Here is a 25434-nt window from a genome sequence, read left to right as displayed (position 1 = left end):
AGCATGTCCCCAGCCAGAGCCCCCTCATGAAGCCCCACTGGGTTGCAGATCTCCACGGCCCCCTCCAGGGTTATCCTTTCGCTCATGGAGGCCCATTTTTGCAGGGAAATGACCTGAAGCATTTTCTAGCTTCTTTTCCATTCTTCCAGCAAATTATCTCCAGACTCCAGCTGGCAGGGTGGGAGCAGAAAGTCTTCACGAAGTGGCTCAGACAGTGCCTGAGCACGTACAGAAAGAAAGCCTGGAGCCATGTGTGCGAGAAGAGAGGTATGGAAAATGTGAGTGAAAACAGAAAAACCGGGAGAGGAAAGGAAGGAGGCACCCCAAGAAACAGACCAAGCAACGTGGACATGATGAAAGTTGTACATGGTGCATCCCACACAGTGCCTGGAGCAGCTTGGGCAGATGTGGGGGGTCGCTCACGCTGCCATGGCAAAAGCTGAAATAATATGGGAAATTTGTGAACCTTGCTCCCAGGGATCCTCGGAAGCAACACGAGGTTCATGAGGTGGCTGAGTGCTGCCCTAGCTTCCTGGAGGAGCTCAAACCAGCCCCCAGGTGTTATTTTAACAGTTTCTTGTGTATAAATGTTTATAAAATGCCTGCTTCAAATACCCCTTTAAAATAAAATGAAATAAAATAACCCTCTGAAAAATAACCTACCTCTTATTGCATCTTTGGCAAAATATTTTCGTAACCTTTCCTATCTTCAACCCTGGGGCTTCTGCTAGCTGAGCAAAGCTCTCTCCTCCCCACTCCCCAGCCTGCCCATGCTCCTCCCGCAGGGCAGCAGACCGCTTCCTTGGTGGTTAGTAAGGTCACACAGGGCTGTAAGCATGTCAAGATTTGGGGGCAGAAGGAGGTGGAAGGAAGAAAAGAAGCTTTTCAGATTCACAGACCCATCACAACCACTTGGGTTTCATCTGCAGGGGTCAATGGGAGTGAGGAAAAAGTTCAGGGAGCAAAATGATTTGCTGACGTGCAGCATATTTGATTTTCAAGGCTTGGGACCTCAGGCAGGATTGAAGGGCTGCTCTGTGTGTCCTGGGCATGGGAGATCTCTGCTTTCTGTAACTCTGCCCATTATCAGCAAGCCCTGTTGCAAATAGTCTGGATGTCATGTCACCGTGGGGTGACTTCTTACCAGGAACATCTTCCTGGCAAGGGAGGGCAAAACGGTTTGAAACCCCAAACAAGAATAAGATGTGGCACTTGTGCAGTGTCCTATTTTACCTTTTGTTCCCTCTTCTTATCCTTTTATTAGTTTAAAAATAAATACAAGATGAAAAGGATAAAGAAAGGTGAATCTTGTATTTCATATGCTGGAAAGTGACCAAAAGTCACTTGGGTCTGGGCTAGCTACATGGGCATGGTGTGGGGCACCACACCAGCCCCAGAGGCACGCAAACGTCAGCCCTGATCCCCATGGACAAAGCATCCAAAAGCCTCCAACTAAACAATGAAGGTTCCACCCTGAGAGAGCTTTTGGGAGGCTTTAAGGACCCAGAAGCAGGGTTACCTGCATATTACCTGGAGGTGGACAATCCCTTGGGGATGAGTGAAGGGTGGATCTCTCCAGGGCAGTTACAGACACTGACCAGGGACTTGGCTTGGCAAATGCTTGCTTCTTCCCAAACTTCCCATCCTCCTGGCCCACCCAGAGCAGCAGGGCTACAGCCCATGGCCAGTGAGAAACGACACCTGAAGCTGAATCAGCCCACAGCTGAAAGTCATCATACTGCTTGGGATAATAGAACTCATTTCATGTCCACAGCGCTTGCCCCTTTTCATTCCTAAAATTGTCTGGTTAGCAAATCCCAAGGCAGAGCTGTCAGTCTGCCCCCAGCCATCGCTGCTGCGGCACATGAATGGGGACAGGCTCATTTTGAAGTCTTCCTGGGCTAAGTGTGACCTACTTTCATGGCCACAGCACGGTTCATTATGAATTCCTAATGATCTCATTGTTCCATTAAATGAAGGTTGCCACCTGTCCCGAAGACGTTAGATCAAGCTGGGATTAACATATCTGCTGACCCATTTCTCCCTTTTGTAGGACACAGAGCCATGATCAATAGGTTTCTCGGGGCACCCAGGGCTGAGCGTTGGCAGCAAGCTGGTGCTGGCTGCGATTGGCATGGGGTGTCGGGTGGCCATTTGGGGTGCAGGTTCCACCCACATAGACCCTGTCAGAAAAAAAAATGTTCAAACCCTATGAATAATTTATCGTGGCTAAAAATCATGGGGAGGGAATTGCTGAGGTTGCATCCAGGGCAGATGAAATGCTTCTAATTTAAGAGAGGCTATAAGAGACTCGATTAAGGGTCTGAAGGCTGCTTGCAGTTTTGCTCAGGGAAATGATCCTGAGGGCAAAGCTGCAGTAAAAATGCACAGGTTGGCACCCAGCAGCCTTCCTGCGGGTGCAATAGCCTGGCTCAGCACCCAGCTCCACCAGGGCACAGGGTTGGAAGCACAAGCTGTGCAGCACTGGGGGCAAAATGAAGAAAGAACGAGAGAATAAAGAGAGAGGAATAAATCCCCACGGACAGGCACAGAGAGCGTGTCACAGCCAAATGACCTCAAGTGCACCGCTTTCTTCTCTCGCTTGAGGAAGGCAGGAGTACAGCTGCATTTTTCATAAATAGGAACACCCTAGCTTGATGTTTTTTAAAGCTGTCTAGACAGTACTGCAAGACCTTATTTCATGTCACATAATCACTTTCCCATTTTTCTTTGCAGCACAGGACGTTTTCCAAGATTAGATAGAAGCTGGTGGAGCAGCGTGTTATTAACCTTGGGTGTGCCTCCCTGCTTTAGGCTCCCCTTGTCCGAGCGGGAGGTGCCTTGCTGTCTGATCACGTCTCCCCTTTATTCCTGTCTTCCCCCCTTGAAAGAAGAGCTTCTTCCTTCATTAGATGGCCAAAGCTAGAAAAAAATACGCATGGAGAGATTTGCCCCTGCAGAAGAGTATCGCAGGGGAAGGACGCTGAGCAGAGATGCGTCCCTCAAAAATACCTTGCTTGGTGTTCCTTGCACCATTTGCTGCTGTTGAATCCAGGTCCTTTTTTGCGTGCTTTTCAGCGAAGAAGCCCAAACAGCTGCCCTGCCAATGCTGTGACCAGGAAACCTGGCCAGCAGCAATGTTTTTATAAAGTCTCATCCCACGGCAGGACTGCCACGTCCCCACAAGGCTGTTAAAATGATCAGCCCTGCACAGCAGCAGGCAGCACTCTCCCTTTTTCCTTGCTCAGTGTTTTGCTTTAGAGGATGCAGAACCTGACTTTGGGAACAATTTCAGCTCGAGAGTACCTAGTGTTTTTCTTCTCCTTCAAGCAAACTGCTAAAATGATCCAGGAGAAGTGCCTTTCCTTGTACAAATTCTCTGCTGCGTAGCAGAAAGTGAATACATGAGCTGCCTGATATTAATGCTTTACTTCACAATTTACATATCAAGTGCTTTAATGAATTGTTTTCAGTATCATTGTCTCTACCATGAATAAACTTAAAAGTAATGGATTTGTAATTAATTAAAATTTAATTACAATAATTTGTCATTTTATTATTTGCAATTATTACCGTAAAGGCAATAAAAATTGCAGGATGTCACAACTGAATACAAATCCCTAATCAGAAGCAATCAGCTTGCACCGTAACCTTGAACAAGGGTGATTTTATTAATGCACCTCTGCTGGAGCCTGACCTGCTGCCGTGCCCATGGTGGATACAGCACCTTCAGCCCTGGATGGGGATTGGGGTGATCAGGGGGTCATCATCTTGCAAGCAGAAGTTTCTTTGCTCTGAGGTATGAAGTAAAAAAGGGCAGGGGTTAAACCGTGGTTGTGCTTGCTGCTGCCATCCCTGTGACTATTTCCAGGACTCTCAACATCCCTGTTCACATGTGGTTAATTCTCCCCACTTGAGGGAACAAGATATGTGCTTCCTTGTCCCTGCATCTTGATATCTTGAGGCTCCAATCATTTCCATGACTGCCTGGCATATTTCGTTTGGCTTGGCCCGATATCTTAAAAAAACATGTTTTAGAGCAGTTTTCCACTGGCTAGTCTCAAGACATCTTCAAAAGGCATGAGAACTGCACCCACAACAGCAATTAGACTGCAATTAAGCAAAGACTTTCCAAGTGAATGCCCTCAAGGGGCTATTTTTGTGATGTGGGATGGGGTCTTCAGGTTGGCTTGTCCCATCCTGCTAAATTTATCCCTTCTCACCATCATATCCCAATATTTTCCACAGCCCAGGCCGTCCACTGGTTTTACTCTTTGAAGTCCATTAATTGGTTTTGAAAGGAGTAAATGCATTTTTAGCTTCGTTTCCGAGGGAAAGCTTATGTTCATTTGCCTGTCCTCCCACAAACCCTCCTGGATGTGTTGGCCAACTTCACGCAAAGCCAACAGAGGGAGGAGAGCTGTCTCGCTGGCACTCTGTACCTACAAGCTAAACAAAAACCAGGCATTTGGAGAGAGGCAAGAGGAACCCATTTGATGTCCCCTCATCTCCTGGTGACTCTCACTGGGTTTGAGAACCCCAGATCCATGCGGGAAGGGCTGATCCTGAAACATGGTCAAGGCTGAACCCTACGGAGCCCCGGCAGACCGCCGTGTTTCAAATGCAAAATGTCTCTGCTGCTTCTGGTCAGGAACTTGGCCACCACTTCATAAATCAACACTCCACTATCGTGTTTGCTCTGTGAGCAGACAGTTTGCTGTGAAACAATACAGTCCTGGAGGCGTCAGTGCCCTTGGGTTATCTTAGTGGGAGACTGACATCAGAGACTCGCTTTATCCACTAGGACGGCTGCACTGCACTGAAATTCCCTTCCACGACACCCCGATAGGTCTAAACAGCCTCTATTTTTAAGCTGTGATACAAGAGCTTTTTCAGAAAGCTTAAGATCCCTGCATCTCAGCGCTGAGGCTTGCAGAAACACACGGCTTCAAGCACGCAGCCATCCACATAGCTTCGCCATGAGCTGAGAGCTAAAGGCGTACATAAAGCCTCCGCAGCATCAGGGCCTCGTTTTAGGTGAACCTTAGAAAACAAAAACACCATAGTCCTGGGGTATTTGCATTTCTTGTAAACACGCTTGCAAAAACACTTAGCAAATGAATGTTAATTGTTCTGCAGAAATCCCACCCTATTCAAAGAGGAAAAAAAAAAAAAAAAAAAGCCCGAGGTGGATGTTGCCAATTTTTCCTTTGACCCCCAAATAAAATGCAGGTGATCTCATCTGACATTGATCAGCAGAGCCTGGGTAGGAAAATAAAAAAGAAATTACTTCATCTTAAGTGTCCATTAGCTGATGTTAAGCAATTAAAAAGGCTCAGTTTGATAGTAAAACCCTTGTGACGAGCACACGGATGCCAGGACAAGCTCGGTAGGACTGGAGCTGTCACGGGCGGCTGTCAAAAGCACCTAGCTGCGACCCTTTAAAGCCATTTAAGTGCCTTCAGTTGGGTTTGCGAGACAATTATGCCGCTAACAAGCATTTACATGAAAAAGGCTGCAGGCCCCTGCTTTTGTTGCTTTTCCAGCTGAAGGCTGGCGGACTTGGGAGCATTTTACACACGCTGCAGCTGCTTGGGTAGCAGGGAGAGATAAAACTTGACAAATTAACGCAGCACACGCCAAACAAAAGAGCGACCTTTGAACTTGTGGTTGCAAGGATCCCAGCCCAAGATTCATTCAGAGCTAAAATCTCCAGTTTTAGCCTTGCCCCCACGACTGCATCTGGCCTCGGCCGGGTGGATAACACCTCCTGAGCATTGCGCCAGCCTTTTCTTCTGATTTTCACCCCATTCCTTAAGGAAGGGATGGCCACTGTGTGTCTGTCTGTCTGCTCCTTGCTTCCTTCCCATAGGGGTCTTCCCTCAAGGAAGCTCCATGGAGAAAGCCCTCCAAGATGATGATGTTCTTGGTGTTCTCAGTCACTTATTTTTCCAGGAATTTCTGTATTATATAAACTAATCCATCATTCAAGCCATAACCCTGGCTCTTGTTGAGGAAGAAATGGACTGGTGGTGGCTTGACAGCTCTACTGCCTTTTTGTCTCCTGATTTAGACTTTAACAAATGATCCTGTCGAAGCTATGTCTTGCAGTGGCACAATGTGAATTGTTTTGGGTATATATTGATGATACCACATTAAAGCCACTTGGCAGGGCTAACATTGGTCTGCTTGTATTCAATGGATATCTCAGAAGAAAAAACGTCATCCAGCCTGTGTCTGTACCTGGCCACCACCTTTCTCCAAGTGCATGCTTCTGTGGATAAGTGCACAGCATCGTCTCAGGGTACCCAGGAAAACAGAAACCTTTCACCTCCCTGGAAACAGCAAGATAAACCCTCTATTTTAGAACCCCTTCTTTATTTGGGAATTCTCATCAAGTCCGTTAAAATAGGAACAAACAGGAAATGCTTTATATGCCTCTAAAATAGATTCAAAATGCTCACTAGAGTGACACAAAGGTAAACAAAGCATGCAATATGTAAGGCAGTAACAGCAGCTCTCACCACATAGCTCAACATTTAAGGTTAAAATAAATAAATAAATACATTTTCCTTATTTTACTCTTCTGTCATCCAGCGAGAGCACTGCCAAACCGTGAGGCAGCTCTGGTCTGAAGCTTGATTTCATGCTTGGCTCCCACAGTGAACGTGAAGATGGAAGTGTTTTGGTACTCTGGGGTGGGACCAGGAATCAGGTGTACTTAATTTTCAAGAAAGGGACCCACATAACAGCATCTCTTTTCACTCTTTAAAGCAAGTTTCACTGCTGTGATATCTTTGGTTCATTATACCTTTTTCATTCCCTTTCCAGACAGTAAAAGCCAAAAGGAGAAGCTGTAACCACGTAACTCTCTCCTGGCATTTCCTGAGCTGGGATCATGTGGATGGGAAGGATTGCACAGCCCACGTGCAGATGGACCTGACGCAGAGCCGGGAAGGGTCTGGGGAACGTCTGCTCCCCACATCGCAGGGCGTCCCTCTACAGTGAGCACTGCCAGAGCATGGTGGTCACGCTGTGAGGTCTGCACAGGTTCACGCGTTGAGGACTAAAGACGGAGAAATTGCATCCAGCCCAGGAAGAAGAGCTGGGGGGAAACACCAGATATACACTCACCCTGTTTTAATGGTCGTCCGCATCTGTAGACAACTACTTTGATTGCTCTGAGAGTCAGGACTTGACGATTTTGGAGGTCTTTTCCAACCTAATGATCCTATGAGTACATGGCTCTATCTTTAAAACCAACAGCACCCCATGGTGGTCATCCCCACAAGTCCTACCAACATTTCAGGAGCAGCACAGACTGGGGCTGGCAGTTTCCAAGAGGCTTCGCACCCCAGCCTTACATCACCACAATCCCACAGGGACTTTTTTCTTTCTTTTAGGCCCCCCAGACCAAAACTACATGAGCTTTTCATGTTCTTTCCGTGAAATGTGAAGGCCTGTGCAGATTCCCTCTGCCGCGCTGGGGACGTGATGACTGACGAATCGAGATGTCTCTTGTCAAGAGCACCACAGGAGGCACTGAAAGTATCTGTCTTCTGGAAGAAGGTTAATTACAGAAGCTCAGCATGCACATAGGGGTCCCACCAGTCAGCACAAGATAAGCAGCCTTGGGAGGATAAATTATTACAGGCGATAAGGCAGAAGTTATCCTCAAACAGCTCTGTACATGTGTTCCCGAGATTGACTCCAGAGACGCTTGTCATCAGATGTCAAACAAGAAGCTACAAAAATCACAGAGAAATAATTTCCTGTATTTTTTTTTTCTTGTCAGCAAATGACATTTTCTCCCTTGTTTGGATTAACTGAATGATTTCAGACCCTAAAAAGACACAGCTACAAGAGGGGAAGAAAGTCCAATACCTGCTCATGGGTGGCTGCCCAACCCAGCCACCCCATCGTGTCTGCAGCAATGGGGGCTGGCTTTAGCTCTAGGAATGAGATGAATTACAGACACCCACCGCTATGGTTTTTGTTGTGACTATCTCTTCTACAAGCCATGTATAAACAGGAAACCACGCCACATGGCAGGGAGCGGACTAAATACTGGCAAATACTGATAGAAATCAGGTCATATTGACATCCTTTGTTTATCCATTGCTTTGTTAACACTGTTTATCCTTTATAGCTTAGATAATGTCTTGGCCAGATATTTTTTGGGGAAAAAAAAAAAAAAAAGAAAAAGAAAAAAAAATCACGTTGCCATCCATCTACTACTCTCTTGTCCTCCAAAATCTGTGGCACTGCAAATGCTCACTGCCAAATATCACCGGCCGTGTTGGACCCAGAGGAGAGGAGGCTCCTGCTCTGCAGGTCCAAGCTGATTTACACCACTCTTCCATGAAGGTTTCTGTCTGATTCCCAGGAGCTTGCTGCCATGTCTTGCTCTGGGGGGATTTCTCTCCTACAAACGTGCCAAATGCACTTCAGGTGAGCAGCCTGCTGCAATGCAGGACAAACCCACAGCCTAACAGTACATCGCACAGCAAAGAGCAGCCTACATTTGGCTCTTTATCCCTACCTGGTAGTTTATTCCAGGCCTGAATTCATCGTGCTGGAATGAGGAGTTTACGTGCATTGTAAATTTCTTTCAATGCTATTAACACGCCAACATCTGCACTATTGCAAACATGATTTATTTGCAATGTTTTGTGTTTTACAGCAGCAGCTCATCTGTTCCTAACGCTACCCTCCCCGGTCCAGATAGGCCGGAAATATCAAGGTAGCGTTCCCACCGTCGGCTCTGGGACATCAAAAATAGATGACACGAAAAGACCCTTAAATTCCTGCGTTCATTTTTCAGGGATTTCTTTACCCAGCTGAGTCCACAGCAGGTCACAAGCTTCTGCTGGCTGCTGCCTCTTTCACATACCTTCCGCCTTCGTTTTCTGGTGTAACCCCTTACTATTCCACCCCTATCGACAGGGCTGTGGCAGTTTTTACCAGCTAACGAGCTGCTCCTCCACTCCCAGATTTCTTCTGTATCGCATTAGGGCTTTTGCAATCGAATCCGATTCATTTTTAAGCACTGCCTCTATCAAGGGAGCTCTTTATTAAGCTCACAGCATGTGGTGTTTAACCTTTACAGCGGGTTACCCGTGTACTGAATTCCTCCCCCCAGGTCAGACCCTCTTCTCTGCCTTCACCATGGATGGATAACATGTCCCAAGTAGACAACATGTCCCCTTACAGGACAAGGTGTCCCCCTGCAGACGCACAATGTGTTTCATGCTGGTACCTAATGCCACCCACTGCACGAGGAGGACAGACATCTTATTATTGATTGGGGTCACAGAACCTGGCCCCCAAAACAGAGATTTTGGGACTAAGATACTCAATGCCTCATCCCCTCCACGGTTTCAGCAATGCTTCACCCTGCCCTGGGCCACACACCGCCATCCCCTTTGCTCGAGTTGTGTTTCCCATTCACACAGGAAAAAAAACCTTGTTATAACTCCGAGCTGACGCTGTTTGGGGCAGGGTCTCTCCAGTTCTCATGGACAACCACACGCAGTTAAAAATATTGCAGCTGCTCTGAGCGGCCAGATGTTACCCCTGCAAATTTCCTCGGCCCTGTGCTCCTTTGGTAAGGCAAAATCCCTGGCTTGGGACGCAGCCTTAAAAGGGTTTGCTGAAGATATAGGGTGGGCTTTGCTGCATGCTCTTTCCAGCAGGAGTAGCTCTGCAGATGCTGGGATATTCCCAGCGTGAGCTGGGGAGCGGAGCCATCACCCCGAGCAGCCCGAGGGGTTAGGAAAGGCCGTGCCACCACGTGGGGCAGGATTTTGTCCTGTCCTTAATTTGCCTGTGGGATCTGAATGGAATTTTTTCCTATTTCTCTGCCAGGCAGGAAAAAAAAAAATCTCTTTGTTGTTGTTTATACTGGACAGGATTAAAGCTTTCAGTATTTGTTATATTTAGAAGCCTTTCAGACCCAGATGATTCAAAGAAGCATTACACACGGCTTTTGCTCTGTTTGTCCTTCGCTCCGTTCCCTCGCTTTCATTGTTCTTCCAGTTGACTCATCTTCCATGCCCAGCATCCTTGAACCTGCCTCATTTTTCCCAGAACAGGAGCTCTCAGAGCCCATGAAGCTGGGCCAGCCTTGACTTTTCCAAAGGACCGAGGCGTTTTTGTTTCTTTTTACCCTTTTATTTTCCTGGGGAGGCTGGGGGAAGGAGGGACATGGCTGAGACCTGCAGGGAACTGCTCACAAGCAAAGACGAGGCCGTGATATGTTCTCATAAACCTTTCCCAAAGATGAGCAAGTGGATGATTGCTTTATAGACAACTTGCAATGGAGCAGAAGGGAGGGAAATTTAGAGAAGTTTACACTCAGTGCCCATTTAAATCATTCTAAAAATCAAACCCACAAAATCATTAAGTCAAACTCACTAAATTATTCACTTCCACGTGGCCAAAAACCTTATTTATTTATTTTTTGAATGCCACATCCACCACCGTTTTGCAGAGCAAACACATGTTTTGCTGCAGCCTCCCCTTACCCTAGCACGCGAAGCGGGATGGAGCTGGTGATATCCGATCTCTAATGGAAAAAAGCTGCTCACTTGGAGCTGCTCTGATTTATTCGGTAATAATCTCCCCTACGGGGAGTCTTTGACCTCCCCACAGAGGCTCCATTAAAACGGAGCCTGGTAGCTGGGGAGGGACAGGTAGTTAGTTTTACATGGCTTTGCTGCGGAGAGGGGCAACAGGTACCAACTGTGCACTGTCAAGGGCCATTTCTGCACATTGTCTTCACATTAAACACAAAGGCAGCCATCAGGGCAGAAGCTTATTAGCTTTTTGAGCGAGGTCTGGTCCAGATCCCGTCATTTGCTTTAACTCAAACCCCGCGCACTGATGCTGGTGCGTGTGTTTAATTTGAAGTGTGCAGACTCTCCCCTTGCTCAACGCTGAGCTTGCACAGAGCTGCTTGGAGGAGCAGGATGTAAAAAGCACTTCGACTCCAGCTAAGCCTGACCTATACTTTTTGGCCACGGGAAACCGAGGAGCAGATGTTTGGTGCTGGGATTTTCCTCCCAAAATATCTCTGCCTAATGCACATTTTATGGACTTGCTATTGCCATGTACAGCACAGAGGGCCCTGTGCTGTCACACGGAGGGAGGTAAAGAAGGCATTTGACAACTTTCCTCCCCTTTTTGACTCAAGTTTTGTTTTTGTAAGCGATGGGCAACTTTTCAAATTCATTCAAACTCATTGCCTTGGAAGCCCTTGTTATCTGTTACGCGTAGAGCAGTGTTATTGCAGCCTGGATAGCTGAGCCTTTGCAGAGCGAGGTCCCTCTTCCCTTAGCCCAAAGGATGTCACTGGGTAAAATAACCAGATGAGCTTTCGAGTGGAAAAGTCCTTCTGCGGGCCCTCTGTCTGAGGCAGGACTGCTCGCCCAAAGATCACCAGAGAGCACTTGCTGTTTTCTTTGCGCCGCGTGCAGCCATTAAGGGATTTTAGACTGGATGAGGCAAGATTTCTGCTAGCAGTTGGGTGGCACTTTTGACACATCAGCACACTAAAAGGAGTCTACAGCAAACCTTTAAGACCTCCCCACTCGCTGCAGCCCTGATTTATTTCATGTGTGCAAAAGCCCACCTGTAAGCAGGCATGAAACACGAGGGTGCACGGCTGGTTTTGTTCCTTTTTGATCTGGAAGGGAAATCTATCTGCATGCACTAAGAGCTACAGCATGAAGCCAAAACGCTCAATTAAAAGACAAATGATGTGCAGGAAATCTCTTAGGTGACCAAATATTTACTGCGCCAATGAAACTCCAAAATAAGTTCCCACTCCGAAATACTTGAAGTTACTAGACTTTTCCCCCATTTTTCTCTATATGGCCAAAAAGTTTCCTCTGGGAAGACCTCTCAGGGCTGCAGCTGTGTTCCCCTCCCACCAAACTGCTGGGAGCATCCTCTGGACATGGCCCAGGGGGCACCAAGGGGCTGCACGTTCAATTTGGGCAAAATGCCACGCTCCCCTGCGTGTTGTGCCAGGCACGGCTCGTGGGCAGGACAACACGTCTCCACTCTGAACCCACCCCACAAGGAAAGGGCGATCTCAGTCCTGGCTGGCTTTTATTTTTCTCTTATATATATATATAAGTAATGTAAATAAATCAGGGCTAAGTAGCTCAGGGTTGGACAGAGCCTCGCTGCACCTCTCCATCGGGGCTTTGCTGGAGTGGTGCTTGGCCATCCTGCTCCTGTATGCAGGGGGTTTCTCCCAGGTGTTTCTCCCATTTTTAGGACCTTGAACCCCTCCTGGACTGGGCAGACTGTCTGCAATTACATTTTTGCATGGCATGGAAGCTGTTTCCATGCAAGCCCTGGGGAGCACATGTACCAGCACTGTTGGGGAACCAGAGCTGTGACATCCCCTGTCCTCTCCTGCCCACAGGCTGCTTATTTTGGTTTCTGGGCTCTACAGAGGGCTGATGTGACAAGGTTTGCATGACATATTATCCATACAGATCTGAGCCAGGCAACTCCATGCCGGGAGACCCAGGGTCTCCACCGAAGTGCCCTCAGGAGTGATGCAGGACGGCAGGCGGATGAGTTACTGCCTGCCAGCTGAGCAAATTTAAAAAAAAAAACACACCTGCATGTGTGCCCTTCGCTGCTGCCCTCGCCAGCAAATTCAGCCCCAGGAAAGCTTTTTGTCAGCGTGCAGTAGGAACCAGGGGGGATGCAAGCACAGGCAGCTGCTGGCACTCACCGGGGCTCCATTCCCACTAAGCATGTTTGAGCCTCGATGCTCAAAGGCAAGAAAGATCGGGGCTGTTTGTTTTTCCCGGCTGCTCCATCGGACAGCTGGCCATTCCCAGCACCGGCTCCTGGCTCATTCCCCATCAATGGCCTTGGGCCAGTGCCTCCGGCAGGCTGCAGGCTCCCCGTCCTGCGCTGGGGCTCCTGGGCTGCTCAGATTGGGCCGCACCGATTCATCACCACCCTTCCAGACCCCAAACCCATTGCAAAAGCTCCCAGACAGCCGTGACCTGGTTTTACCCTTCCCACCCCAAATGCCCAGCTCCCAAAAAAATGAAATACCCCTGGGGCTGGAGCAGCTATGCCAGGAATGCTCCAGAGGGCTGCCAGCCAAAAACATGAACTCCTCCGGCAACGCACTGGATAGTTTGAGTGTTTTCCTCCTTCCACTAGGATTTATTTATTTGTGCTGGTTTTGCTTTGATTCTAAGCCTTGGTAGTCCTCGTGCCTTCTTTGCCTTTCCCGTATGCATGCAATGGACCCAATTTCCCAGTGATCAAAGTGAGAATAAAACAGAGAGACTGGGAGATTTATAGCTGGGGAGATGCAAAGTGCAGAGGGCAGGAAAGCCCAGCCTTCCCCTCCTCCTTGGTGTGACTGTAGGGGAGCTCACAGCCAAAGCCTTCAGAGTGGATCCTTGGGATCCTGCAGGCAGCCCAAGGAGGTGGGCAGTAGCAGCCTGATGTCCCCCTGTCCCAGTAGAAAATGTGTCCTGCCAGAGAGCAGCGCAGCCCAGGAACCCCAGCGAAAGGTGTCCTGTCGGGTTCTCCCCAACACCTCCCCAAAATGCTGCGTTTCAAAGCAATTCCTCCTGCCAGCATCTCCCTTTATAAAAAAGCAGGCTCTAGTGCCATTTAACAATCCCCTCCCGTTTCTTGACATTAGCCTAAACCACTCTGCCAAATTAAGCGAGCCGCTGCCCAGAATAAATTATTTCTCTTCTTTTTCTCCTCTCTCTCTCCAGCCCCCACCACTGCCATCCCTCAAAGGGACGGAGCACAAATAATTCAGCCTCTGCCACGTGGGCTGGTTTTAATCAAAGGATTTGCCGGGCTGCTACTGTGTGGGACACCTCATTAACAACTTTGCACCTTTAGGAGGGAAAAAAAATCGCCATTCCCCTTGTCAGCATCGCTTCGCTTAGTGCCAGGACATGACATTGGGTCCAGGTGTCCGGTCTGATGTTTTGTGCCCTCCTGGGACAAGATGTATTTCAGTGGGGAAAAAAACAAAACAACACAACAACAACAACAGGGCATGGCTGGGATGAAAGGGCTTCGAGGAGCTGCCCATCAGAGATCGGAGCCTAATGAAATTTGTCTTTGTGCGTGTGTGTGTGTGTGTCTGCTCCTCTTTTTTTGGGGGGGGTCTTTGTGGAAAGCTGAGCTTATTAAAATTCAGGGAGAACCCCACACAAAGGACACTTCTTAGGGTCCAAAGGCACACTTATTACTGCCGGGGTTTTGATTCAGATTGTACAGAGCATGCCAGTTTCAGGAGATTTTCGGTATTGTTTGGGGAGAAGAAAGCAAGCCTCACTGATCATTTTCTTTCCCCGTTTAATCACAGCTGCTGAAGTAAGCAGGTGCTGCGAGTCAGAGCCCTCAGAAAAGGGGGGAAGGGGAAAAGCTCATCTGCATGATGGACTTTTACTATTTCAGCTCATTAAACTGCAGCCCAGCGGTGTTATGCTCCCGGTTTCCTCTGTGACAATGGCAAGGAACCGCTGGGGAGGCATCGCATGGGCACGCAGGCAGGAGGCAGAGCCTGCCTGGACTGCAACAGGTTGGCATCCATCAGCCAATGGTCTTAAACAAGCATCTGTTTTCCTGTGCATCTCTAACAAACTGAGAAATAATATGAGGAAAAAAAAAAAAAAAAAGAAAAAAGAAAAAAAAAAAAAGGTTGTAACAGAAAGAAGGGCTTTATTAGCAGCATGGAGTGTAAATCTGGCTTCTTCCATTCATTCTCTTATATTTGGGAGAGCAAACCCAGGGGTGGCTTTTATGTAGGGCCAGGCAGATGAGCCTCTGCCAAGTCCTCTCTTTCAGGAGGGGACAGACTTGTAAATATAACACATCCTGTGACCCTCCTCTCAAAAAGTAAAGCCCACAGCCACGTTCTGGTTGGGAAAACTGCCCCAGGCCCTTGCTGACAAGTGTTTCTGGTCATGTCTGTAGCTTATCTGAGTGTTTGCTACATGCAGCTGAGCCCTCAGGGGTGTTTACTCATGAAGAGCAGCAGCAGGAGTTTCTACTAACCAGATTTTGACACTGACAAGAGAGCTGGGTCCACCCGGCTTTTTTTTTTTTTCTTTTTTCTTTTTTCTGCACTGCTTGCATGTTTCCACCTGCTAAGCTACGAAAGCTATGAGAAAACCTCTTGTGTTTTCTTATGAGATTTTTCTTCTGGGAAATCACAGAATTTCTAGGTTGGAAGAGACCTCAAGATCATTGAGTCCAACCTCTGACCTAACACCAACAAGTCCTCCACTAAACCGTCTCGCTAAGTTCAACATCTAAACATCTTGTAAAGACCTCCAGGGATGGTGACTCCACCACTTCCCTGGGCAGCCCATCCCAATGCCTCACAATCCTCTCAGTAAAGAAGTTCTTCCTCATATCCAACCTGAAACACCCCTGGCACAACTTTAGCCCATTCCCCCTCATCGTGTCACCAGGCATGTGGGAGAATAGACCAACTAATTAATTAATTAAGAATTAACTAATTAATTAAGAATTAACTAAGAATTAACCAATCACCAGTATGAGTAAGGGACTCGTAACAGCCTGTAGCTGCTGTGGGAAACCTTTGTGGGCTAAACCGAAAGCTGTTGAGAAATGTTGATGTTTAAATGGCAGACACGGTCTCTCGAGAATATAGGGAACAAGAAATTCTGCTTCTAACATTTCCTGGCAAATGACAATTTTGATAAGGGGTTTACTCTAAACAAAATTCTCAGTCTCAAGTATGTTCATTGCTTTAATTAGACCAAGCGTAGATGGAAATTTACAGTCTGCTTCACCTTCTATTTAAATCTCTCTGATAAGTTCCCTTTGCACACCTGTTTGAAATAAAGTTTGAGTGGAAATGTGGGAACCATTCCCATGTAGCCTCAGCTGAGAGTAGAGCGTACAGAGAGTAAGCATCAAGGGCACAAACAGGAGAGCTGATGGAAAAGCATCACAACCACTGCTGTTGAATAATCCACATTGACCAAATTACTAATGGACAAGCAACGCCCAGATTAATTCAGGTTATTAAGTCAAATAAAGTGGGACTGTATCAGGAGAACATCACACCTAGCTGAGCAGCTGTGCACAACCTGACATCCACTGATCTCATAAATAAGTTATACTTATTTATATGTTTTACTCACCAGGGAGGATTTGCACATGTATCTACATAATTTCCAAACTGCAGCTTAGGCTGCCAGAGCTCATGGAGTGCAGAAGTCCTTGCAGGGATCAGGATGAGGGTCAAGTACTCCCAAGATTTCTTTTTGATCTCCATCAATGATATTATTTGTTCTTTTCTTGAGATCTGTGCAAAGAGAAGGTAAAAATAAAACATGACAGGTAAATGGTACAAGAAGCATAAATATATTAATTATATATTATAATATTATTTTATTAATATTTATTTTAATATATTATTATAATATATTAATATTACAATATAAAGGCTAGAAATGGTCTGAGAGATTCTACAAGGCTGGAAACATGTCATTGCACGCGTATATTGACTTATATGTAAGACAGCAGTTCTTTTAGTCCCAGGAAAACAGAGAGAAGCCCTTCTGTGTGGCCATGTCCCCCTCCCCACAAAGCGTTTGACAGATTTAAGTGGGTGAGCTGACACAGCAGATCTCGAGGCTGTGGAGCCCGAGACTTTTCTATGAAATATTTGATGGCTGCGTAGAAACACAGTGAGTAATGGCAAAAAAATTCATGGGAAGCGTGCTACAGAACATCACCGGCCTTGTTCTGCAGGGCCCCAGAGAAAATCACAGCGCCTGCTCGGCAGTGCCACCCTCAGCAGACGAACATTAAGATGTAATCAATTTGCAAACCATTTCCCCCTCCAGCCCCCTTATTTCTGCAGCCCAAACTCTGCCAGCCTCCTCACCGGCTGCTGAAGGAGCCCACATGAGGCAGGAGCTGGAAGGAGCGGATGAGACCTCCCCACTCCCTTTATGGTGACAACATGGGCAGGAGGGCACAAAGCCCCCAGGGGCTAAAGGGGCTCCAGGTGAGGCCTCAGGTGGATAGAATTGCACAAACACCTACAAAGACATGTTTCCTAGAAGCTTGCATGCAGGGAACACATTGCTGGAGCTACAGCAAAGCCCAAAAACATCTTAGAGGATACCCCCATCCCAAAGCACTTGAAAGATTGGGGGTTATGCTGAAGGGTCGTTGAAAGGTTGAGGTTTTTAAAGTGGTGTATGATGTGCATCGGGTTCATCTGCTTGTTGAAGGTCACCTTTTCCAACTGTTGTTCAGTATAGCAAACACAGAGCCTTGTTGGCAGGGTATCACAGGGCTCTGGACGAAGCTGTTGGGGTGGTAATGCCAAAATTAGACAATTTAATATGGATAGATGGGGGGGAATCTATACACGCATATATAAACCTATGTAACTCATTGGCACACCACAGCTGATTTTAAGATTTTTATGCATATTCAGTGAAAGGATGGGTATTTATGGCTGGAGCTCAGTCATCCCAGCTAGGGATTTCTCTGAGGGGTTTCACGAGGACATGGCACACATCTCTTGGAGCACACCATGCTTTGTGGGTTTGCTGATCACTGCTGTGGGGTGACACCACCTTCTCCTTGAGGCTGCTGTAGGAATCCGGACCAAGTGGGCCATGGCTGCTTGGTGCCCCTGGCCTGATGCACTTCTGGGTGGTTTTGAGGCCCCAAACTTGCTCCCAGCTGTGACCGCCCACGTTATCTGGCCCTGCAGCCCACCAGATGGTGCTCTCGGTATTAACTATCTGCTCCTTTCACTTCTGCAGAGAAACTCCAGCACAGGTGGGGTGTGGAAACAGGCCATGAAGCACAACTGTTTTTTGTGTTTTCCTAGAGCACCAGCCAGGTGATACCACATTGTCCCAGACATAACATGGTCGAAAAACCTAAAACAGAAACACGTTTTCAAAGTTTATGAGAGTAGTGGTGGGCTATGGGTGCTGGCATGCACCTTCAAGGCTAAACACGTGTGGCCCTTTGGCTGCACCACAGCCTTGAGCTAAAGCACTGGGGATGGGGAGGGCAGAACAAAGGTGGTGGTGTGTGTATGTGTGTGTGTCCCAACACCCAGGACACTGTACCACACACCAACAGACCCTCGGGCTCTTTGGAAACCCCCTGGTGGTTTGGAAATCCACTGGAGGCCTTTGTTCCTTGGAGGCCTCCTCCGTGGGACCGGCCGCTGAGCTTTTCTGGAGTGATACCACAGGGCTGAAGGAGCTGGATGGGACACTGGGGGACCTCGGTGCTTCTGCTTGGTGAAGATACCAAACCTTTCCTATCTGAGAGTAAATTTGTAACAGGGGGAGGATGTGTGGGGCCATCCAGGGATCTCCACCACCTGAGGTGATTAGCTTGCACAGACATCCAACCAGTCATGAGTTTGGAGGCTGGAATAATGAACTGGGGTCCCTTTCAGCCATAGTTTCTCCCTGATTTTTGACAAGAGGAATGCTTACACTTCCCATGCCCTGTGTGATCTGTGATGGTCATATTTATATCAAGTCCAGAGAGCTGGATTAATGTCATAGGGCTGATCCTGAGGCTGTTTCTTTGGCCCTGCAGGATGGACAGGCAACTGCTTTCATTCTGTGTTTCCAGTTTTGCAAAGCTCTCTTTAATTTATCCCTTGTAAAACCTGGGGCAAAGGGGAACATTTAATGTGCAGCTAAATAAAAAACAGAAAGTGCACCACACTGGCCGTCTTCCTAAAAAATAAGTACACTTACTGCAGTCAACCATGGGACACCAGCAGCAAAATAAAACCTCAAGCACAGAAGCCACTAGGCAAACTGGCAGCTAACTCCGTGGCTTTTGTTTCTTTTTTGCCAGTAATGTATTTTTATCGCGGAGAAGCAGGAAAAGGGAGAGCATTAAAGGCTGCCTGTGCTGGTACGCGGGAGCACTCCAGCCATTTACGCCCGTAATGAGTTCTGCTGCCTCAGAGCAGAGCACAGGTAATAGCAGGTCATAAAGAGGGTTTACCACCCGAATTGCCAGTCTCTGAAGGTTACTAAAAACCCATTCAAATGAGCATGGTCAAATCAGCCTGGCTGGTTTGAAATCACTTCTTTCTTAATAGTTTAGTGGAAACCTCAGTTTTTCCAGGCATTGGAAGGGAGTGGAGCAAATGGAGCAAGCCCAGTGTACAGCTGGTGTAAGCAGGAGGGGAGTCTGGCCAAAAGCTCTTGAATTTGTCTGAAATCTAATGCTGCTATTTGTTTGCTTTGTCTGGAGCCATCCCATCAGCTCATTGACTGGCTGTAAAAGATCCCTGCTTTATAAAAACAGTATATAAAGCACATCCATGTTGGGCAGGGCCAATGCAGCCTTGGGTCTGGAAAACCCTGGGGGCTTTCCCTGGTGGAAAGCCACCACTGTGGCCCTGCTCCTGTCCACCTCCTGAAGACACCCCATGGAAATGGCAAGGCTCTGAGGAGCCTTTGGAGACAAGCAGACATCTCTCCCTTGCCCCCTGCTGCAGGGCATTGCCCAGGAGAGCCACAGGCTCACTATTCCTAAATGGTTCAATGATTATCTCTGGTGAAAAACAAACCTCTCAATTTTTTCTTTAAGGACACGTCAGAAAGCTTGCTTACAGCAGTGGTGCTGGAGGTGTGCTCTATAGCCTTTCTTAAAAAGAAATTTCAATTATATTATTATAATATTATATATATGTTATTATTTTCCACCCAAAAAGGCCATGAGAAGGTGGGCAGTGCTATATAAAAATAATAAATAAATAATAATATATTTTTTAAAGGCTCTAACACTTCTGTTGTACTTTCGGTGCTGTGTTTCACAGTGGGACATGGAGAACACCACTTCTCAGCCCAAACTCCCCTGCCCCAAGCTGGCACCCCTGTCCCTAGGAGAAGCACCTTTTTCAATCTCTTCACCAAAAAAAAAAGCACCAAAAACGTGCTTTTTCTGCCTGACCTGAGCCAGGATTTCTCCTTTTTGGCTCTTGGCTTCCATCCACCCTGACCTTGAGCCATCCAAAGAGCACATCTCTGTTTTGCTTTAAAATCTGGCCCCAGGAATGGAGTGGCTAAGCGCCAGGGATGCAGTCACTCAGGTGTGACATGTACAAAGCTCCTTGAAGAGAAGCTAATGATTTTAAGAAAGAAAAAGTTGGCTTGGGGTGGCCTATCTTCAGTCTGGCATATTACTAGGGACATATGACAGTGCCTGGGGACCTGGACCACCTCTGCGGCATCCCCTCGTGCTCTTGGTGTAAGGTATGCTCTTCTGTATATTTTATGCAAGAACCATTTCACCTTTTGGAGAGTGAAAATCCATCTTGTGCACATGCCTTTTCATTTACAGCCAAAAAGAAAGAGTCAAAAAAAGCTGCATTTCTATTGTTCATCTCGCCCTTTGATTTCTCTCCATTTTCCTTGCCTTTGTGTGTGTGGGAATGTGCATTTTGTGGGAACGCATAATGCGTTTTAATGTTTTCTGCAGTTGTTTAGTGGGTCCCCTTCTGAAACCTTATGGACCACCATGGGCTGAGAAACCGGGGTGGAAGATCCAGAGAGACAGTCTCGTGCAAATCCAGTGTCGTCCCTTTGAAGTCCTTGGGGCTTCCACGGCAGCCAGAAGTAATTAGTGAGAGAAAGGGATTGTGAGAGCTGTGCTGGCTCGCAGTCAGCAATTCCCGCTGACTTTGAATAAAACAGAGCCGAGCCAATACCGAGCACTGTTGGAATTACGACACCAAATGCCCAACCTATTTATCCAGCGGCTGCGGGGCTCGGGGACAGCTCTCTGCAGCAGGACTTGTGCTGTAGATCAAAATTAAAGACTCTTATCTATGTCTTAATTAGGTGCATAGCCCACTGTCCTGTGTCTTTCTGGCAGCTGGGGCTGCCACGTTCCCAAAGGGGTGTTCAGATCCGTATTTCTTCTGCCATCTTGCTTTCTCTCCCCTCTTCAGTTCCTCTTCCTCCTCCATTAGTTGTTTGCAAGGTTTCTGTTTCCCATGCCCAAAAATGTTGGCATCACTGAGGTCAGAAGGTGTTGGTCAGAAGGGACCTGGGGAGGTCTCCAGCCCAACCTCCTGCTCCAAGCATGGCCAGCCTCAAAGCAGGATCCCAAGTTTGGCATGCAGAAGGCAAAGAGGTGCTGGATGTGATGGATGTGACAGCAAATCGTGTTTAGGGCAGAATGCTAAAGTTCCCAGAACAGCTTTCCAATTGTAAATTCTGATTCAGCCAAAATCTTGATTTGTGGAAGAATTTTGATTTTGTCAGAGTTGGACAGCAAAACCTCAGTTTGAAACCCAAAGCTTCATCCCAGCTTTCTCATGTTGGTTAGTCTAGCCTTGTCTTTCATTCTGACACCCATGTTTAATATAACTTTTTACAGTGTTTAGACTATAACGTGAAACAGTCCATTTCAATCAGGTCGCTTCCATATTTCTGACTCTAAATTTCACCAGAACTTCCACTCAGTGAAAAATTTGTCATTTCTTCCTGATGTGGGACAAAAGCAAATAGCAAAATGACAGAAAGTTTCATTCCATGCGGTGGGAATTCGTCTTTCTGGATGGCTTTCCCTGCTGTCAAGAAGAAGGGTGGCTGGCTGAGGCAGCTCATGAAAGCTTTGAAAGTTAATCCAAAGTCTCTAAGCTGGCAGTGCATCTACCAAGCCTTGCATCAACTGCCAATATCATGCGGATGGGATTTTTCAGGATCCCCTCAAAGAATTGAATATACGGCTCCCAAGACGCCTGAGGCCTCCAGTTCTGCTGGGCTCCTTTTGAAGAGTCCTAGCCTTTATTTCGTTCTGCTTTAGATAACCAGAGTGGGCCCCTTGCTCATGGGAAGCATTGTTAATGTGTCACCTCCCACCAAGAGGAGCTAAGAGTGGGGGAAAAAAGGCGCACGAAGATATTAAAACAAGGAACTGGAATGTCTACAAACTGTTTGGAGAGTTCATTCTGAATTCACATATCCCCATTTACTATTGAAAATGGCTATTTAGCTATTTATGGCATTGTAAGCAATCACTCTTGGTTTCCACTTAGCCTCAGATGGATGGTTGGCCCATATGTCTCATGCTGTACTTAAGCAGGAGGGGGAAAAAGAGGGAGCATAGAAACGAACAGATCTTTACGGATGGCCACATCTGGTCCCCATGTGTAAGCCCAGCTTGGGGGAAAGCCTGCTGACAGAGAAAAGTTGCATGCTGCGGTTCTAGACAAGCTTCCTCATACATATAATATTTATACATACACATTTTTTATGTGTGTGTATATATGCCCACAGATAGATATTGAGTTGGACAGATCTGTCATTTCTTTTTCTCTTCTGAAGTGTGTAGAGCCTGCCAGATGCAGACCACTGGGCAGCCCCAATTCCTTGTGGAAAATGATGCTATCCCTTATGCTTTCAGACATGAGAGGCTGGGGAATAGGGCACAGAGAGGAGATCTGAACACCCTTGGATTTGCAGTAAGGGTGCAGGACAGAAAGCAGAGGGGCTGACATGAAGCTTTGCACATGTTTGATAGGTTTAAATGAACTTCTGTGCAGTTCTCCAGGTGCTGGAGGTCACTTCTTCATGGTTTCATAAATAACAACATGTCTCAAGCTTGTCCTTTCTCACCCACGTCTCTCCCAAGGGCACGGCACCTCCTTCTGGGCTCAAGGCCTCCAATTCACATATAATTTTCCCCTCCATATGTTTTCTACTTGTTACAGTTTTTCAGCCATCTCTCCCTTAATAGATGGGGAAAGCTGGGCCACCAGTCCATTTTTTAAGGCCACTTCAAACTTGACACCCCTTTTCTTAAGACCAGAAGCCTCTCCTCATGGCAGAGCTGGTGTCCTCTTTCCTTAGCACCCCAGGACCCCGATCTCTACTGTGACAGAACAAATAGAGCTGCCGGGATGTTATGGCTAATCAGCAGGACATCTTTAACCTATTATTGATTTGGACAGCCAGCAAAACAAACAGGAACAAAACCAACTCAGCTCCTTGATCCAAACAGCCATCTCCCAAGGGCCTAAGTGTCCAATAAGATATAAAGAGGGAGCGAGTTATGAATGCGTGAGCATGGCCGATGACCTGGTGCTTTGCTGAGCTGGAGCCAACAGACTCCTAACATTAAATCTGTGTCAGAGGAGAGGTTGCTGCTGGGCCTGAAGAATATTCTAGAAGCACGAAACCGGCATTTGAAGGAGTATTTTCGCTCGGTGAGATCCTAGATTTGCACGTTGCAAGGCCAAAAGGGAGCCACATGTTTCTGAACACTGGAATTTATGTGGCAGTCCAGGGGGGAGCAGGATAAGGCACTCATTTCCCTTCTTGCTTTCATGTTGGAGCTGAGGGTCTGGTGTCCCTGCACCTTTCTGAACCCCCTGTCCTAGTGAGACCTTCTGCATGGCCTCATCCAGTGACCCCTGCAGCAGGGAGAATTAATCTTCCCCACCACACAAATGCACGCAGAGAAACCCAATAAGCAGCCCCTGTACTAACAATTACGTTTGGAAGAGCACATCAAGCACCGAGCCAAGTGATCTCAAGTGATGGAGCAGCCTCCACCCCCCAGGGCAGCAGACTCAGGAGCTGTTTACGCTCATGCTATAAAGCAGGTTTTATCTCAGCCCCCATTCTCGATGTGCCGTGGCTTGGGGAGGCTCTCAGCCAGATATCATTGACCCCCAGCCCAGCACTAGGGGATAGCAAAAATATTAGCATCCCCCCAATCTCCTGTTTTCCATACCCAAAATGAGATAGGTTGAAGGATGTGCCAGCTCCTTGCAAACCCAGGGGACAAATTGGTGCTTCCCAAGAACCTCACGTGGGATAAAGGATGGGCAGAGGGTAGAAGGTGGTGGTGGAGACACAGAGTTTGTTGTTAGCCTTCATGTCCTGGCCTGCCTGCAGAGCCTTTTCTCCAAACTCGGCAGCACTTTCATGTTCCTTAGCCAGTCTGCTGCGGAAACTGGGTCAGGGATTCGCATCAGCGAGGCTTATCCATCATCTGCTTTCCGGAGAACCCTGCTCACAGTACCTCTTTGTGCCATATCAGAGGGCCCAGGACTGATAACTGCCCTCATTTTCTCTGTTGGAAGAAGGTTTTCACATCTTCCTGTGAAAAGCTGCCACTTTGAGACCCTGGTTTAAACTAGAAAGCTGAGGTCCCGTATCTGGAAAACATAGGACCCTTTTTCTTTTTTAGTCTTTTTTTAAAGGCTCTGAAGACAATCCCACAATATGGCAAACATAAATACATCACTAAGTTTTGAATACTGGCAAAAGAGGGAAAAAAATAAAAATGTGTCCAAAGCCTGTGTTTCCCCCCTGCAAACACCAGAACGGTTTTCAATGTTTTGTGGCTGTTTTACAAGTCAAATCACTCTGTTACGAAATGCCATTTTTCCACAGCATCCACCAATACTGAACATTCTGTTTAAATAAGCCTGTTTGTACTTATACGTGAGCAACATACATTAATTTTTGCTGGCTTTTTCCAGGGATAGGAACGTGGTTCCACAAGGGCATTAAAATAAACATTTCTCAAGTGTTTGCTCTTTATCATATAACAACAGCAAGGAGCTGAGCAAAACCCATGTTGTTGAGAAGTTATATGAGTATTACGTTTTCTTTTCATTAGATCCTGCCAGGACTCAGGGGGAAATTTCTGAGGCTAGAAATGACAACGAGAAGCAGGTTTTGAATAAGGGGTGCTGGAGGGGTGTTTGCAGCAGGCTGCGGACCCTTGCGAGCATGGGGCTTCTTTGCCAAGTCAATAGGAGACAGTCTTTGTGCACATGCGGGTTGCTCTGCCTTTCCAAAAAACACGCACAACCTTTTCCACTTTCCCCTAAACAGTGAGTTTGACTCAGCTGAAAGCAGAAGCAATTGGACTATGCAGACCAAACCTAGGAGTTGAGATGCCAGGACTTCCCCCAGCTCTACGCTATGCACAATCCTTCAAACAAGCAGCCTGGAAGATAGAGAAAATCCTGGGGGTCATCCAAAGTAAAAGCCGTTTTCCTATCATAAGCGGCCCAAAACTAGAGCTACAAATCCAATCCTCTTAAAAAACTGAGCTGTGGTTTGGATTAGATGCCCTGAAACTGGATCAATTGACTCCTGTTTTAATGTGGGAACCCAGATCAGACGAGTTTCATAATACCACTTCAGATGTGGCTGAGGACTTAAGAAAGCAACAGATCTTCCAACATTTTCCTGCTGCAGTCCTGCTCTGAGCCAAGAAGCACAAGTACCACTAGCAAAAGCTGTCATCGTCCAGTCTAAGGCCATTTTTCAACGACGTTATAAGGCTGAGCCCAAATCCTTTCTGAAACCTAATTTCCGACCAAACTAAACCACAGCAGCTCTCTATAGCTGTCTCGGA

The 25434-nt window shown here is 47.1% G+C and overlaps 1 long non-coding RNA gene across 6 annotated transcripts in view; it reads right to left on the bottom strand.

Moving 5' to 3' along the window:
- LOC137858461 (uncharacterized) overlaps positions 1–25434 on the bottom strand; it is a 49238-nt gene that overhangs the window by 9194 nt on the left and 14610 nt on the right. For 3 of the 6 annotated variants that reach the window (XR_011097749.1, XR_011097744.1, XR_011097747.1), the window contains exons 2-3: positions 16934–17362; positions 16185–16348 (exon numbers count right to left, since the gene is read on the bottom strand). This is a non-coding gene — a long non-coding RNA (uncharacterized lncRNA). Of the gene's footprint in view, positions 1–663; positions 7746–16184; positions 16349–16933; positions 17363–25434 lie in introns of all 6 variants that reach the window. The other 3 variants (XR_011097745.1, XR_011097746.1, XR_011097748.1) reach the window with 3 other exon arrangements.

The sequence above is a fragment of the Anas acuta genome, chromosome 6 (genome assembly GCF_963932015.1).
Source record: "Anas acuta chromosome 6, bAnaAcu1.1, whole genome shotgun sequence".
In the NCBI taxonomy this organism is placed as follows: domain Eukaryota; kingdom Metazoa; phylum Chordata; class Aves; order Anseriformes; family Anatidae; genus Anas; species Anas acuta.
The sequence above is the reverse complement of the archived record's forward strand: the minus strand, read 5'-3'. Positions and strand labels throughout refer to the sequence as shown.